A 15,121-nucleotide genomic window follows, 5' to 3' on the forward strand; every position below is an offset into this window, starting at 1 on the left:
AATGCAATGCTATCTATCTAGCTCTCCCTCTATACTTCCTTTTGGATAAACAGACATATTAGGCAAGCATTTTGGAGCTTTCACCTAAATAACTACTGGTGGTGAGATAAGCTGCACAATATAATTGACCTTTCAGTATATTGTTGCACACACACCATCTATTTAGCAAATGCCCTTGTTATCAACAGCAGCCTTTTAAACTCACCTGAGCTAACAGGTATGTGAGCTGGTTACTCTGCTGCGCTTAAAATTTCTTTTTTGGTTTGCTACAATGCCTTTTCTGAAACGTTGTCTCCCTCTGCTGGAACACTGACTTCTTTCATTTAATGCCTGCAGACTATAAAAGAGAAACCAACCCAAAAAGTTTGGTTGATTAGTCTGTGGCATTCTTTTAAACTGTTGCTTATGGCGGTCTCTGTGAGCTTCTCAGTGACATTCAGCCATCCAGGTATCCCGCCTGCAGTAGACGGAATGTGGCAATGGAACGCTGGCTGCGCGTGTCATAATAGGCTCTGAGCCTTTATATACCTGCGCACAGCAGCAGCCACCTTCAGTCTGCTGCTGGACAGCCAGCAGCAGCAGCAGCAGGAGAGGTAATTAATCAGCAACCCTCCTGCTAAGGGTAGACAGCTGCTCGTTCCACCCCCCCCCCGCCTTAATTGGTTCTCCTCCCTTCCAACGGTGTTGAGGCGGGTGGGAACAGCCGGGGGTTGAGGGTACTGTGCTAAAAGAGGTGGAGTTATGCAGATCTAAAACGCGTGGATTGCAGCAGCAGCAAGCCGAAAAGTGCAGGCATGTGAGGGATCTAGAGGTTGACAGCATGTCTTCTTAACGGGAGTCCAGGTGGCCATCTCCACAAATGGACTTTTCAGAATCCTTGGGTGGCACCGTAGTCGGAAACCAATTCTGGTTATCGCTTCTCGGCCTTTTGGCTAAGATCAAGTGTAGTATCTGTTCTTATCAGTTTAATATCTGATATGTCCCCTATCTGGGGACCATATATTAAATGGATTTTTAGAACAGGGAGATGGAAAAAGAGCTTGCTCTGTCCACTCCACGCATTGACCTGGTATTGCAGTATCTCCAGGACCGGTGCACCCCTTCTTTAATGCAGTTTCTAAAATCAGAAAGAATTGAATTCAATGCTTTTTGTTCATTTTGCTTGTTTGTCGGATTTTGGGATGGACTCTTTGGCTTTGCTTTTCTTCTCCTCATTGGATTTTTCATGTTAAAAGTTGCAGAAGCCAGATGACAAGCTCATTTTGGTTCAACTTCAGCAACTGTGCATTGCATTGCCATGTAATGTAATGTAATGCAATGCTATCTATCTAGCTCTCCCTCTATACTTCCTTTTGGATAAACAGACATATTAGGCAAGCATTTTGGAGCTTTCACCTAAATAACTACAGGTGGTGAGATAAGCTGCACAATATAATTGACCTTTCAGTATATTGTTGCACACACACCATCTATTTAGCAAATGCCCTTGTTATCAACAGCAGCCTTTTAAACTCACCTGAGCTAACAGGTATGTGAGCTGGTTACTCTGCTGCGCTTAAAATTTCTTTTTTGGTTTGCTACAATGCCTTTTCTGAAACGTTGTCTCCCTCTGCTGGAACACTGACTTCTTTCATTTAATGCCTGCAGACTATAAAAGAGAAACCAACCCAAAAAGTTTGGTTGATTAGTCTGTGGCATTCTTTTAAACTGTTGCTTATGGCGGTCTCTGTGAGCTTCTCAGTGACATTCAGCCATCCAGGTATCCCGCCTGCAGTAGACGGAATGTGGCAATGGAACGCTGGCTGCGCGTGTCATAATAGGCTCTGAGCCTTTATATACCTGCGCACAGCAGCAGCCACCTTCAGTCTGCTGCTGGACAGCCAGCAGCAGCAGCAGCAGGAGAGGTAATTAATCAGCAACCCTCCTGCTAAGGGTAGACAGCTGCTCGTTCCACCCCCCCCCGCCTTAATTGGTTCTCCTCCCTTCCAACGGTGTTGAAGCGGGTGGGAACAGCCGGGGGTTGAGGGTACTGTGCTAAAAGAGGTGGAGTTATGCAGATCTAAAACGCGTGGATTGCAGCAGCAGCAAGCCGAAAAGTGCAGGCATGTGAGGGATCTAGAGGTTGACAGCATGTCTTCTTAACGGGAGTCCAGGTGGCCATCTCCACAAATGGACTTTTCAGAATCCTTGGGTGGCACCGTAGTCGGAAACCAATTCTGGTTATCGCTTCTCGGCCTTTTGGCTAAGATCAAGTGTAGTATCTGTTCTTATCAGTTTAATATCTGATACGTCCCCTATCTGGGGACCATATATTAAATGGATTTTTAGAACAGGGAGATGGAAAAAGAGCTTGCTCTGTCCACTCCACGCATTGACCTGGTATTGCAGTATCTCCAGGACCGGTGCACCCCTTCTTTAATGCAGTTTCTAAAATCAGAAAGAATTGAATTCAATGCTTTTTGTTCATTTTGCTTGTTTGTCGGATTTTGGGATGGACTCTTTGGCTTTGCTTTTCTTCTCCTCATTGGATTTTTCATGTTAAAAGTTGCAGAAGCCAGATGACAAGCTCATTTTGGTTCAACTTCAGCAACTGTGCATTGCATTGCCATGTAATGTAATGTAATGCAATGCTATCTATCTAGCTCTCCCTCTATACTTCCTTTTGGATAAACAGACATATTAGGCAAGCATTTTGGAGCTTTCACCTAAATAACTACAGGTGGTGAGATAAGCTGCACAATATAATTGACCTTTCAGTATATTGTTGCACACACCATCTATTTAGCAAATGCCCTTGTTATCAACAGCAGCCTTTTAAACTCACCTGAGCTAACAGGTATGTGAGCTGGTTACTCTGCTGCGCTTAAAATTTCTTTTTTTGTTTGCTACAATGCCTTTTCTGAAACGTTGTCTCCCTCTGCTGGAACACTGACTTCTTTCATTTAATGCCTGCAGACTATAAAAGAGAAACCAACCCAAAAAGTTTGGTTGATTAGTCTGTGGCATTCTTTTAAACTGTTGCTTATGGCGGTCTCTGTGAGCTTCTCAGTGACATTCAGCCATCCAGGTATCCCGCCTGCAGTAGACGGAATGTGGCAATGGAACGCTGGCTGCGCGTGTCATAATAGGCTCTGAGCCTTTATATACCTGCGCACAGCAGCAGCCACCATCAGTCTGCTGCTGGACAGCCAGCAGCAGCAGCAGCAGGAGAGGTAATTAATCAGCAACCCTCCTGCTAAGGGTAGACAGCTGTTCGTTCCACCCCCCCCCCCCCCCGCCTTAATTGGTTCTCCTCCCTTCCAACGGTGTTGAGGCGGGTGGGAACAGCCGGGGGTTGAGGGTACTGTGCTAAAAGAGGTGGAGTTATGCAGATCTAAAACGCGTGGATTGCAGCAGCAGCAAGCCGAAAAGTGCAGGCATGTGAGGGATCTAGAGGTTGACAGCATGTCTTCTTAACGGGAGTCCAGGTGGCCATCTCCACAAATGGACTTTTCAGAATCCTTGGGTGGCACCGTAGTCGGAAACCAATTCTGGTTATCGCTTCTCGGCCTTTTGGCTAAGATCAAGTGTAGTATCTGTTCTTATCAGTTTAATATCTGATACGTCCCCTATCTGGGGACCATATATTAAATGGATTTTTAGAACAGGGAGATGGAAAAAGAGCTTGCTCTGTCCACTCCACGCATTGACCTGGTATTGCAGTATCTCCAGGACCGGTGCACCCCTTCTTTAATGCAGTTTCTAAAATCAGAAAGAATTGAATTCAATGCTTTTTATTCATTTTGCTTGTTTGTCGGATTTTGGGATGGACTCTTTGGCTTTGCTTTTCTTCTCCTCATTGGATTTTTCATGTTAAAAGTTGCAGAAGCCAGATGACAAGCTCATTTTGGTTCAACTTCAGCAACTGTGCATTGCATTGCCATGTAATGTAATGTAATGCAATGCTATCTATCTAGCTCTCCCTCTATACTTCCTTTTGGATAAACAGACATATTAGGCAAGCATTTTGGAGCTTTCACCTAAATAACTACAGGTGGTGAGATAAGCTGCACAATATAATTGACCTTTCAGTATATTGTTGCACACACACCATCTATTTAGCAAATGCCCTTGTTATCAACAGCAGCCTTTTAAACTCACCTGAGCTAACAGGTATGTGAGCTGGTTACTCTGCTGCGCTTAAAATTTCTTTTTTGGTTTGCTACAATGCCTTTTCTGAAACGTTGTCTCCCTCTGCTGGAACACTGACTTCTTTCATTTAATGCCTGCAGACTATAAAAGAGAAACCAACCCAAAAAGTTTGGTTGATTAGTCTGTGGCATTCTTTTAAACTGTTGCTTATGGCGGTCTCTGTGAGCTTCTCAGTGACATTCAGCCATCCAGGTATCCCGCCTGCAGTAGACGGAATGTGGCAATGGAACGCTGGCTGCGCGTGTCATAATAGGCTCTGAGCCTTTATATACCTGCGCACAGCAGCAGCCACCTTCAGTCTGCTGCTGGACAGCCAGCAGCAGCAGCAGCAGGAGAGGTAATTAATCAGCAACCCTCCTGCTAAGGGTAGACAGCTGCTCGTTCCACCCCCCCCCCCCGCCTTAATTGGTTCTCCTCCCTTCCAACGGTGTTGAGGCGGGTGGGAACAGCCGGGGGTTGAGGGTACTGTGCTAAAAGAGGTGGAGTTATGCAGATCTAAAACGCGTGGATTGCAGCAGCAGCAAGCCGAAAAGTGCAGGCATGTGAGGGATCTAGAGGTTGACAGCATGTCTTCTTAACGGGAGTCCAGGTGGCCATCTCCACAAATGGACTTTTCAGAATCCTTGGGTGGCATCGTAGTCGGAAACCAATTCTGGTTATCGCTTCTCGGCCTTTTGGCTAAGATCAAGTGTAGTATCTGTTCTTATCAGTTTAATATCTGATACGTCCCCTATCTGGGGACCATATATTAAATGGATTTTTAGAACAGGGAGATGGAAAAAGAGCTTGCTCTGTCCACTCCACGCATTGACCTGGTATTGCAGTATCTCCAGGACCGGTGCACCCCTTCTTTAATGCAGTTTCTAAAATCAGAAAGAATTGAATTCAATGCTTTTTGTTCATTTTGCTTGTTTGTCGGATTTTGGGATGGACTCTTTGGCTTTGCTTTTCTTCTCCTCATTGGATTTTTCATGTTAAAAGTTGCAGAAGCCAGATGACAAGCTCATTTTGGTTCAACTTCAGCAACTGTGCATTGCATTGCCATGTAATGTAATGTAATGCAATGCTATCTATCTAGCTCTCCCTCTATACTTCCTTTTGGATAAACAGACATATTAGGCAAGCATTTTGGAGCTTTCACCTAAATAACTACAGGTGGTGAGATAAGCTGCACAATATAATTGACCTTTCAGTATATTGTTGCACACACACCATCTATTTAGCAAATGCCCTTGTTATCAACAGCAGCCTTTTAAACTCACCTGAGCTAACAGGTATGTGAGCTGGTTACTCTGCTGCGCTTAAAATTTCTTTTTTGGTTTGCTACAATGCCTTTTCTGAAACGTTGTCTCCCTCTGCTGGAACACTGACTTCTTTCATTTAATGCCTGCAGACTATAAAAGAGAAACCAACCCAAAAAGTTTGGTTGATTAGTCTGTGGCATTCTTTTAAACTGTTGCTTATGGCGGTCTCTGTGAGCTTCTCAGTGACATTCAGCCATCCAGGTATCCCGCCTGCAGTAGACGGAATGTGGCAATGGAACGCTGGCTGCGCGTGTCATAATAGGCTCTGAGCCTTTATATACCTGGGCACAGCAGCAGCCACCTTCAGTCTGCTGCTGGACAGCCAGCAGCAGCAGCAGCAGGAGAGGTAATTAATCAGCAACCCTCCTGCTAAGGGTAGACAGCTGCTCGTTCCACCCCCCCCCGCCTTAATTGGTTCTCCTCCCTTCCAACGGTGTTGAGGCGGGTGGGAACAGCCGGGGGTTGAGGGTACTGTGCTAAAAGAGGTGGAGTTATGCAGATCTAAAACGCGTGGATTGCAGCAGCAGCAAGCCGAAAAGTGCAGGCATGTGAGGGATCTAGAGGTTGACAGCATGTCTTCTTAATGGGAGTCCAGGTGGCCATCTCCACAAATGGACTTTTCAGAATCCTTGGGTGGCACCGTAGTCGGAAACCAATTCTGGTTATCGCTTCTCGGCCTTTTGGCTAAGATCAAGTGTAGTATCTGTTCTTATCAGTTTAATATCTGATACGTCCCCTATCTGGGGACCATATATTAAATGGATTTTTAGAACAGGGAGATGGAAAAAGAGCTTGCTCTGTCCACTCCACGCATTGACCTGGTATTGCAGTATCTCCAGGACCGGTGCACCCCTTCTTTAATGCAGTTTCTAAAATCAGAAAGAATTGAATTCAATGCTTTTTGTTCATTTTGCTTGTTTGTCGGATTTTGGGATGGACTCTTTGGCTTTGCTTTTCTTCTCCTCATTGGATTTTTCATGTTAAAAGTTGCAGAAGCCAGATGACAAGCTCATTTTGGTTCAACTTCAGCAACTGTGCATTGCATTGCCATGTAATGTAATGTAATGCAATGCTATCTATCTAGCTCTCCCTCTATACTTCCTTTTGGATAAACAGACATATTAGGCAAGCATTTTGGAGCTTTCACCTAAATAACTACAGGTGGTGAGATAAGCTGCACAATATAATTGACCTTTCAGTATATTGTTGCACACACACCATCTATTTAGCAAATGCCCTTGTTATCAACAGCAGCCTTTTAAACTCACCTGAGCTAACAGGTATGTGAGCTGGTTACTCTGCTGCGCTTAAAATTTCTTTTTTGGTTTGCTACAATGCCTTTTCTGAAACGTTGTCTCCCTCTGCTGGAACACTGACTTCTTTCATTTAATGCCTGCAGACTATAAAAGAGAAACCAACCCAAAAAGTTTGGTTGATTAGTCTGTGGCATTCTTTTAAACTGTTGCTTATGGCGGTCTCTGTGAGCTTCTCAGTGACATTCAGCCATCCAGGTATCCCGCCTGCAGTAGACGGAATGTGGCAATGGAACGCTGGCTGCGCGTGTCATAATAGGCTCTGAGCCTTTATATACCTGCGCACAGCAGCAGCCACCTTCAGTCTGCTGCTGGACAGCCAGCAGCAGCAGCAGCAGGAGAGGTAATTAATCAGCAACCCTCCTGCTAAGGGTAGACAGCTGCTCGTTCCACCCCCCCCCCCGCCTTAATTGGTTCTCCTCCCTTCCAACGGTGTTGAGGCGGGTGGGAACAGCCGGGGGTTGAGGGTACTGTGCTAAAAGAGGTGGAGTTATGCAGATCTAAAACGCGTGGATTGCAGCAGCAGCAAGCCGAAAAGTGCAGGCATGTGAGGGATCTAGAGGTTGACAGCATGTCTTCTTAACGGGAGTCCAGGTGGCCATCTCCACAAATGGACTTTTCAGAATCCTTGGGTGGCACCGTAGTCGGAAACCAATTCTGGTTATCGCTTCTCGGCCTTTTGGCTAAGATCAAGTGTAGTATCTGTTCTTATCAGTTTAATATCTGATACGTCCCCTATCTGGGGACCATATATTAAATGGATTTTTAGAACAGGGAGATGGAAAAAGAGCTTGCTCTGTCCACTCCACGCATTGACCTGGTATTGCAGTATCTCCAGGACCGGTGCACCCCTTCTTTAATGCAGTTTCTAAAATCAGAAAGAATTGAATTCAATGCTTTTTGTTCATTTTGCTTGTTTGTCGGATTTTGGGATGGACTCTTTGGCTTTGCTTTTCTTCTCCTCATTGGATTTTTCATGTTAAAAGTTGCAGAAGCCAGATGACAAGCTCATTTTGGTTCAACTTCAGCAACTGTGCATTGCATTGCCATGTAATGTAATGTAATGCAATGCTATCTATCTAGCTCTCCCTCTATACTTCCTTTTGGATAAACAGACATATTAGGCAAGCATTTTGGAGCTTTCACCTAAATAACTACAGGTGGTGAGATAAGCTGCACAATATAATTGACCTTTCAGTATATTGTTGCACACACACCATCTATTTAGCAAATGCCCTTGTTATCAACAGCAGCCTTTTAAACTCACCTGAGCTAACAGGTATGTGAGCTGGTTACTCTGCTGCGCTTAAAATTTCTTTTTTGGTTTGCTACAATGCCTTTTCTGAAACGTTGTCTCCCTCTGCTGGAACACTGACTTCTTTCATTTAATGCCTGCAGACTATAAAAGAGAAACCAACCCAAAAAGTTTGGTTGATTAGTCTGTGGCATTCTTTTAAACTGTTGCTTATGGCGGTCTCTGTGAGCTTCTCAGTGACATTCAGCCATCCAGGTATCCCGCCTGCAGTAGACGGAATGTGGCAATGGAACGCTGGCTGCGCGTGTCATAATAGGCTCTGAGCCTTTATATACCTGCGCACAGCAGCAGCCACCTTCAGTCTGCTGCTGGACAGCCAGCAGCAGCAGCAGCAGGAGAGGTAATTAATCAGCAACCCTCCTGCTAAGGGTAGACAGCTGCTCGTTCCACCCCCCCCCACCCCGCCTTAATTGGTTCTCCTCCCTTCCAACGGTGTTGAGGCGGGTGGGAACAGCCGGGGGTTGAGGGTACTGTGCTAAAAGAGGTGGAGTTATGCAGATCTAAAACGCGTGGATTGCAGCAGCAGCAAGCCGAAAAGTGCAGGCATGTGAGGGATCTAGAGGTTGACAGCATGTCTTCTTAACGGGAGTCCAGGTGGCCATCTCCACAAATGGACTTTTCAGAATCCTTGGGTGGCACCGTAGTCGGAAACCAATTCTGGTTATCGCTTCTCGGCCTTTTGGCTAAGATCAAGTGTAGTATCTGTTCTTATCAGTTTAATATCTGATACGTCCCCTATCTGGGGACCATATATTAAATGGATTTTTAGAACAGGGAGATGGAAAAAGAGCTTGCTCTGTCCACTCCACGCATTGACCTGGTATTGCAGTATCTCCAGGACCGGTGCACCCCTTCTTTAATGCAGTTTCTAAAATCAGAAAGAATTGAATTCAATGCTTTTTGTTCATTTTGCTTGTTTGTCGGATTTTGGGATGGACTCTTTGGCTTTGCTTTTCTTCTCCTCATTGGATTTTTCATGTTAAAAGTTGCAGAAGCCAGATGACAAGCTCATTTTGGTTCAACTTCAGCAACTGTGCATTGCATTGCCATGTAATGTAATGTAATGCAATGCTATCTATCTAGCTCTCCCTCTATACTTCCTTTTGGATAAACAGACATATTAGGCAAGCATTTTGGAGCTTTCACCTAAATAACTACAGGTGGTGAGATAAGCTGCACAATATAATTGACCTTTCAGTATATTGTTGCACACACACCATCTATTTAGCAAATGCCCTTGTTATCAACAGCAGCCTTTTAAACTCACCTGAGCTAACAGGTATGTGAGCTGGTTACTCTGCTGCGCTTAAAATTTCTTTTTTGGTTTGCTACAATGCCTTTTCTGAAACGTTGTCTCCCTCTGCTGGAACACTGACTTCTTTCATTTAATGCCTGCAGACTATAAAAGAGAAACCAACCCAAAAAGTTTGGTTGATTAGTCTGTGGCATTCTTTTAAACTGTTGCTTATGGCGGTCTCTGTGAGCTTCTCAGTGACATTCAGCCATCCAGGTATCCCGCCTGCAGTAGACGGAATGTGGCAATGGAACGCTGGCTGCGCGTGTCATAATAGGCTCTGAGCCTTTATATACCTGCGCACAGCAGCAGCCACCTTCAGTCTGCTGCTGGACAGCCAGCAGCAGCAGCAGCAGGAGAGGTAATTAATCAGCAACCCTCCTGCTAAGGGTAGACAGCTGCTCGTTCCACCCCCCCCCCCGCCTTAATTGGTTCTCCTCCCTTCCAACGGTGTTGAGGCGGGTGGGAACAGCCGGGGGTTGAGGGTACTGTGCTAAAAGAGGTGGAGTTATGCAGATCTAAAACGCGTGGATTGCAGCAGCAGCAAGCCGAAAAGTGCAGGCATGTGAGGGATCTAGAGGTTGACAGCATGTCTTCTTAACGGGAGTCCAGGTGGCCATCTCCACAAATGGACTTTTCAGAATCCTTGGGTGGCACCGTAGTCGGAAACCAATTCTGGTTATCGCTTCTCGGCCTTTTGGCTAAGATCAAGTGTAGTATCTGTTCTTATCAGTTTAATATCTGATACGTCCCCTATCTGGGGACCATATATTAAATGGATTTTTAGAACAGGGAGATGGAAAAAGAGCTTGCTCTGTCCACTCCACGCATTGACCTGGTATTGCAGTATCTTCAGGACCGGTGCACCCCTTCTTTAATGCAGTTTCTAAAATCAGAAAGAATTGAATTCAATGATTTTTGTTCATTTTGCTTGTTTGTCGGATTTTGGGATGGACTCTTTGGCTTTGCTTTTCTTCTCCTCATTGGATTTTTCATGTTAAAAGTTGCAGAAGCCACATGACAAGCTCATTTTGGTTCAACTTCAGCAACTGTGCATTGCATTGCCATGTAATGTAATGTAATGCAATGCTATCTATCTAGCTCTCCCTCTATACTTCCTTTTGGATAAACAGACATATTAGGCAAGCATTTTGGAGCTTTCACCTAAATAACTACAGGTGGTGAGATAAGCTGCACAATATAATTGACCTTTCAGTATATTGTTGCATACACACCATCTATTTAGCAAATGCCCTTGTTATCAACAGCAGCCTTTTAAACTCACCTGAGCTAACAGGTATGTGAGCTGGTTACTCTGCTGCGCTTAAAATTTATTTTTTGGTTTGCTACAATGCCTTTTCTGAAACGTTGTCTCCCTCTGCTGGAACACTGACTTCTTTCATTTAATGCCTGCAGACTATAAAAGAGAAACCAACCCAAAAAGTTTGGTTGATTAGTCTGTGGCATTCTTTTAAACTGTTGCTTATGGCGGTCTCTGTGAGCTTCTCAGTGACATTCAGCCATCCAGGTATCCCGCCTGCAGTAGACGGAATGTGGCAATGGAACGCTGGCTGCGCGTGTCATAATAGGCTCTGAGCCTTTATATACCTGCGCACAGCAGCAGTCACCTTCAGTCTGCTGCTGGACAGCCAGCAGCAGCAGCAGCAGGAGAGGTAATTAATCAGCAACCCTCCTGCTAAGGGTAGACAGCTGCTCGTTCCACCCCCCCCCCCGCCTTAATTGGTTCTCCTCCCTTCCAACGATGTTGAGGCGGGTGGGAACAGCCGGGGGTTGAGGGTACTGTGCTAAAAGAGGTGGAGTTATGCAGATCTAAAACGCGTGGATTGCAGCAGCAGCAAGCCGAAAAGTGCAGGCATGTGAGGGATCTAGAGGTTGACAGCATGTCTTCTTAACGGGAGTCCAGGTGGCCATCTCCACAAATGGACTTTTCAGAATCCTTGGGTGGCACCGTAGTCGGAAACCAATTCTGGTTATCGCTTCTCGGCCTTTTGGCTAAGATCAAGTGTAGTATCTGTTCTTATCAGTTTAATATCTGATACGTCCCCTATCTGGGGACCATATATTAAATGGATTTTTAGAACAGGGAGATGGAAAAAGAGCTTGCTCTGTCCACTCCACGCATTGATCTGGTATTGCAGTATCTCCAGGACCGGTGCACCCCTTCTTTAATGCAGTTTCTAAAATCAGAAAGAATTGAATTCAATGCTTTTTGTTCATTTTGCTTGTTTGTCGGATTTTGGGATGGACTCTTTGGCTTTGCTTTTCTTCTCCTCATTGGATTTTTCATGTTAAAAGTTGCAGAAGCCAGATGACAAGCTCATTTTGGTTCAACTTCAGCAACTGTGCATTGCATTGCCATGTAATGTAATGTAATGCAATGCTATCTATCTAGCTCTCCCTCTATACTTCCTTTTGGATAAACAGACATATTAGGCAAGCATTTTGGAGCTTTCACCTAAATAACTACTGGTGGTGAGATAAGCTGCACAATATAATTGACCTTTCAGTATATTGTTGCACACACACCATCTATTTAGCAAATGCCCTTGTTATCAACAGCAGCCTTTTAAACTCACCTGAGCTAACAGGTATGTGAGCTGGTTACTCTGCTGCGCTTAAAATTTCTTTTTTGGTTTGCTACAATGCCTTTTCTGAAACGTTGTCTCCCTCTGCTGGAACACTGACTTCTTTCATTTAATGCCTGCAGACTATAAAAGAGAAACCAACCCAAAAAGTTTGGTTGATTAGTCTGTGGCATTCTTTTAAACTGTTGCTTATGGCGGTCTCTGTGAGCTTCTCAGTGACATTCAGCCATCCAGGTATCCCGCCTGCAGTAGACGGAATGTGGCAATGGAACGCTGGCTGCGCGTGTCATAATAGGCTCTGAGCCTTTATATACCTGCGCACAGCAGCAGCCACCTTCAGTCTGCTGCTGGACAGCCAGCAGCAGCAGCAGCAGGAGAGGTAATTAATCAGCAACCCTCCTGCTAAGGGTAGACAGCTGCTCGTTCCACCCCCCCCCCGCCTTAATTGGTTCTCCTCCCTTCCAACGGTGTTGAGGCGGGTGGGAACAGCCGGGGGTTGAGGGTACTGTGCTAAAAGAGGTGGAGTTATGCAGATCTAAAACGCGTGGATTGCAGCAGCAGCAAGCCGAAAAGTGCAGGCATGTGAGGGATCTAGAGGTTGACAGCATGTCTTCTTAACGGGAGTCCAGGTGGCCATCTCCACAAATGGACTTTTCAGAATCCTTGGGTGGCACCGTAGTCGGAAACCAATTCTGGTTATCGCTTCTCGGCCTTTTGGCTAAGATCAAGTGTAGTATCTGTTCTTATCAGTTTAATATCTGATATGTCCCCTATCTGGGGACCATATATTAAATGGATTTTTAGAACAGGGAGATGGAAAAAGAGCTTGCTCTGTCCACTCCACGCATTGACCTGGTATTGCAGTATCTCCAGGACCGGTGCACCCCTTCTTTAATGCAGTTTCTAAAATCAGAAAGAATTGAATTCAATGCTTTTTGTTCATTTTGCTTGTTTGTCGGATTTTGGGATGGACTCTTTGGCTTTGCTTTTCTTCTCCTCATTGGATTTTTCATGTTAAAAGTTGCAGAAGCCAGATGACAAGCTCATTTTGGTTCAACTTCAGCAACTGTGCATTGCATTGCCATGTAATGTAATGTAATGCAATGCTATCTATCTAGCTCTCCCTCTATACTTCCTTTTGGATAAACAGACATATTAGGCAAGCATTTTGGAGCTTTCACCTAAATAACTACAGGTGGTGAGATAAGCTGCACAATATAATTGACCTTTCAGTATATTGTTGCACACACACCATCTATTTAGCAAATGCCCTTGTTATCAACAGCAGCCTTTTAAACTCACCTGAGCTAACAGGTATGTGAGCTGGTTACTCTGCTGCGCTTAAAATTTCTTTTTTGGTTTGCTACAATGCCTTTTCTGAAACGTTGTCTCCCTCTGCTGGAACACTGACTTCTTTCATTTAATGCCTGCAGACTATAAAAGAGAAACCAACCCAAAAAGTTTGGTTGATTAGTCTGTGGCATTCTTTTAAACTGTTGCTTATGGCGGTCTCTGTGAGCTTCTCAGTGACATTCAGCCATCCAGGTATCCCGCCTGCAGTAGACGGAATGTGGCAATGGAACGCTGGCTGCGCGTGTCATAATAGGCTCTGAGCCTTTATATACCTGCGCACAGCAGCAGCCACCTTCAGTCTGCTGCTGGACAGCCAGCAGCAGCAGCAGCAGGAGAGGTAATTAATCAGCAACCCTCCTGCTAAGGGTAGACAGCTGCTCGTTCCACCCCCCCCCGCCTTAATTGGTTCTCCTCCCTTCCAACGGTGTTGAAGCGGGTGGGAACAGCCGGGGGTTGAGGGTACTGTGCTAAAAGAGGTGGAGTTATGCAGATCTAAAACGCGTGGATTGCAGCAGCAGCAAGCCGAAAAGTGCAGGCATGTGAGGGATCTAGAGGTTGACAGCATGTCTTCTTAACGGGAGTCCAGGTGGCCATCTCCACAAATGGACTTTTCAGAATCCTTGGGTGGCACCGTAGTCGGAAACCAATTCTGGTTATCGCTTCTCGGCCTTTTGGCTAAGATCAAGTGTAGTATCTGTTCTTATCAGTTTAATATCTGATACGTCCCCTATCTGGGGACCATATATTAAATGGATTTTTAGAACAGGGAGATGGAAAAAGAGCTTGCTCTGTCCACTCCACGCATTGACCTGGTATTGCAGTATCTCCAGGACCGGTGCACCCCTTCTTTAATGCAGTTTCTAAAATCAGAAAGAATTGAATTCAATGCTTTTTGTTCATTTTGCTTGTTTGTCGGATTTTGGGATGGACTCTTTGGCTTTGCTTTTCTTCTCCTCATTGGATTTTTCATGTTAAAAGTTGCAGAAGCCAGATGACAAGCTCATTTTGGTTCAACTTCAGCAACTGTGCATTGCATTGCCATGTAATGTAATGTAATGCAATGCTATCTATCTAGCTCTCCCTCTATACTTCCTTTTGGATAAACAGACATATTAGGCAAGCATTTTGGAGCTTTCACCTAAATAACTACAGGTGGTGAGATAAGCTGCACAATATAATTGACCTTTCAGTATATTGTTGCACACACACCATCTATTTAGCAAATGCCCTTGTTATCAACAGCAGCCTTTTAAACTCACCTGAGCTAACAGGTATGTGAGCTGGTTACTCTGCTGCGCTTAAAATTTCTTTTTTTGTTTGCTACAATGCCTTTTCTGAAACGTTGTCTCCCTCTGCTGGAACACTGACTTCTTTCATTTAATGCCTGCAGACTATAAAAGAGAAACCAACCCAAAAAGTTTGGTTGATTAGTCTGTGGCATTCTTTTAAACTGTTGCTTATGGCGGTCTCTGTGAGCTTCTCAGTGACATTCAGCCATCCAGGTATCCCGCCTGCAGTAGACGGAATGTGGCAATGGAACGCTGGCTGCGCGTGTCATAATAGGCTCTGAGCCTTTATATACCTGCGCACAGCAGCAGCCACCATCAGTCTGCTGCTGGACAGCCAGCAGCAGCAGCAGCAGGAGAGGTAATTAATCAGCAACCCTCCTGCTAAGGGTAGACAGCTGTTCGTTCCACCCCCCCCCCCCCGCCTTAATTGGTTCTCCTCCCTTCCAACGGTGTTGA

The 15,121-nt window shown here is 45.1% G+C and overlaps 11 non-coding genes across 11 annotated transcripts; all 11 read left to right on the plus strand.

Moving 5' to 3' along the window:
- The first annotated feature begins 912 nt into the window (after positions 1–912).
- On the plus strand, positions 913–1,103 carry LOC141201224 (U2 spliceosomal RNA). Its single transcript, XR_012272792.1, has one exon. It is a non-coding gene; the product is annotated as a U2 spliceosomal RNA (small nuclear RNA).
- A 1,119-nt stretch (positions 1,104–2,222) lies between these two features.
- LOC141199816 (U2 spliceosomal RNA) lies at positions 2,223–2,413 on the plus strand. The gene has a single exon (XR_012271559.1). It is a non-coding gene; the product is annotated as a U2 spliceosomal RNA (small nuclear RNA).
- Positions 2,414–3,536: 1,123 nt separating this feature from the next.
- LOC141199817 (U2 spliceosomal RNA) lies at positions 3,537–3,727 on the plus strand. Its single transcript, XR_012271560.1, has one exon. It is a non-coding gene; the product is annotated as a U2 spliceosomal RNA (small nuclear RNA).
- A 1,122-nt stretch (positions 3,728–4,849) lies between these two features.
- On the plus strand, positions 4,850–5,040 carry LOC141199818 (U2 spliceosomal RNA). The gene has a single exon (XR_012271561.1). It is a non-coding gene; the product is annotated as a U2 spliceosomal RNA (small nuclear RNA).
- A 1,119-nt stretch (positions 5,041–6,159) lies between these two features.
- Positions 6,160–6,350, plus strand: LOC141199820 (U2 spliceosomal RNA). Its single transcript, XR_012271563.1, has one exon. It is a non-coding gene; the product is annotated as a U2 spliceosomal RNA (small nuclear RNA).
- Positions 6,351–7,471: 1,121 nt separating this feature from the next.
- On the plus strand, positions 7,472–7,662 carry LOC141199821 (U2 spliceosomal RNA). The gene has a single exon (XR_012271564.1). It is a non-coding gene; the product is annotated as a U2 spliceosomal RNA (small nuclear RNA).
- Positions 7,663–8,786: 1,124 nt separating this feature from the next.
- LOC141199822 (U2 spliceosomal RNA) lies at positions 8,787–8,977 on the plus strand. Its single transcript, XR_012271565.1, has one exon. It is a non-coding gene; the product is annotated as a U2 spliceosomal RNA (small nuclear RNA).
- Positions 8,978–10,098: 1,121 nt separating this feature from the next.
- LOC141200451 (U2 spliceosomal RNA) lies at positions 10,099–10,289 on the plus strand. Its single transcript, XR_012272171.1, has one exon. It is a non-coding gene; the product is annotated as a U2 spliceosomal RNA (small nuclear RNA).
- Positions 10,290–11,410: 1,121 nt separating this feature from the next.
- On the plus strand, positions 11,411–11,601 carry LOC141200432 (U2 spliceosomal RNA). Its single transcript, XR_012272153.1, has one exon. It is a non-coding gene; the product is annotated as a U2 spliceosomal RNA (small nuclear RNA).
- A 1,120-nt stretch (positions 11,602–12,721) lies between these two features.
- LOC141201235 (U2 spliceosomal RNA) lies at positions 12,722–12,912 on the plus strand. The gene has a single exon (XR_012272803.1). It is a non-coding gene; the product is annotated as a U2 spliceosomal RNA (small nuclear RNA).
- A 1,119-nt stretch (positions 12,913–14,031) lies between these two features.
- LOC141199823 (U2 spliceosomal RNA) lies at positions 14,032–14,222 on the plus strand. The gene has a single exon (XR_012271566.1). It is a non-coding gene; the product is annotated as a U2 spliceosomal RNA (small nuclear RNA).
- The last annotated feature ends 899 nt before the right edge of the window (positions 14,223–15,121 follow it).

Source organism: Phyllobates terribilis, unplaced genomic scaffold (genome assembly GCF_046119375.1).
Source record: "Phyllobates terribilis strain yellow unplaced genomic scaffold, ASM4611937v1 Scaffold_108__1_contigs__length_5656254, whole genome shotgun sequence".
NCBI lineage: Eukaryota > Metazoa > Chordata > Amphibia > Anura > Dendrobatidae > Phyllobates > Phyllobates terribilis.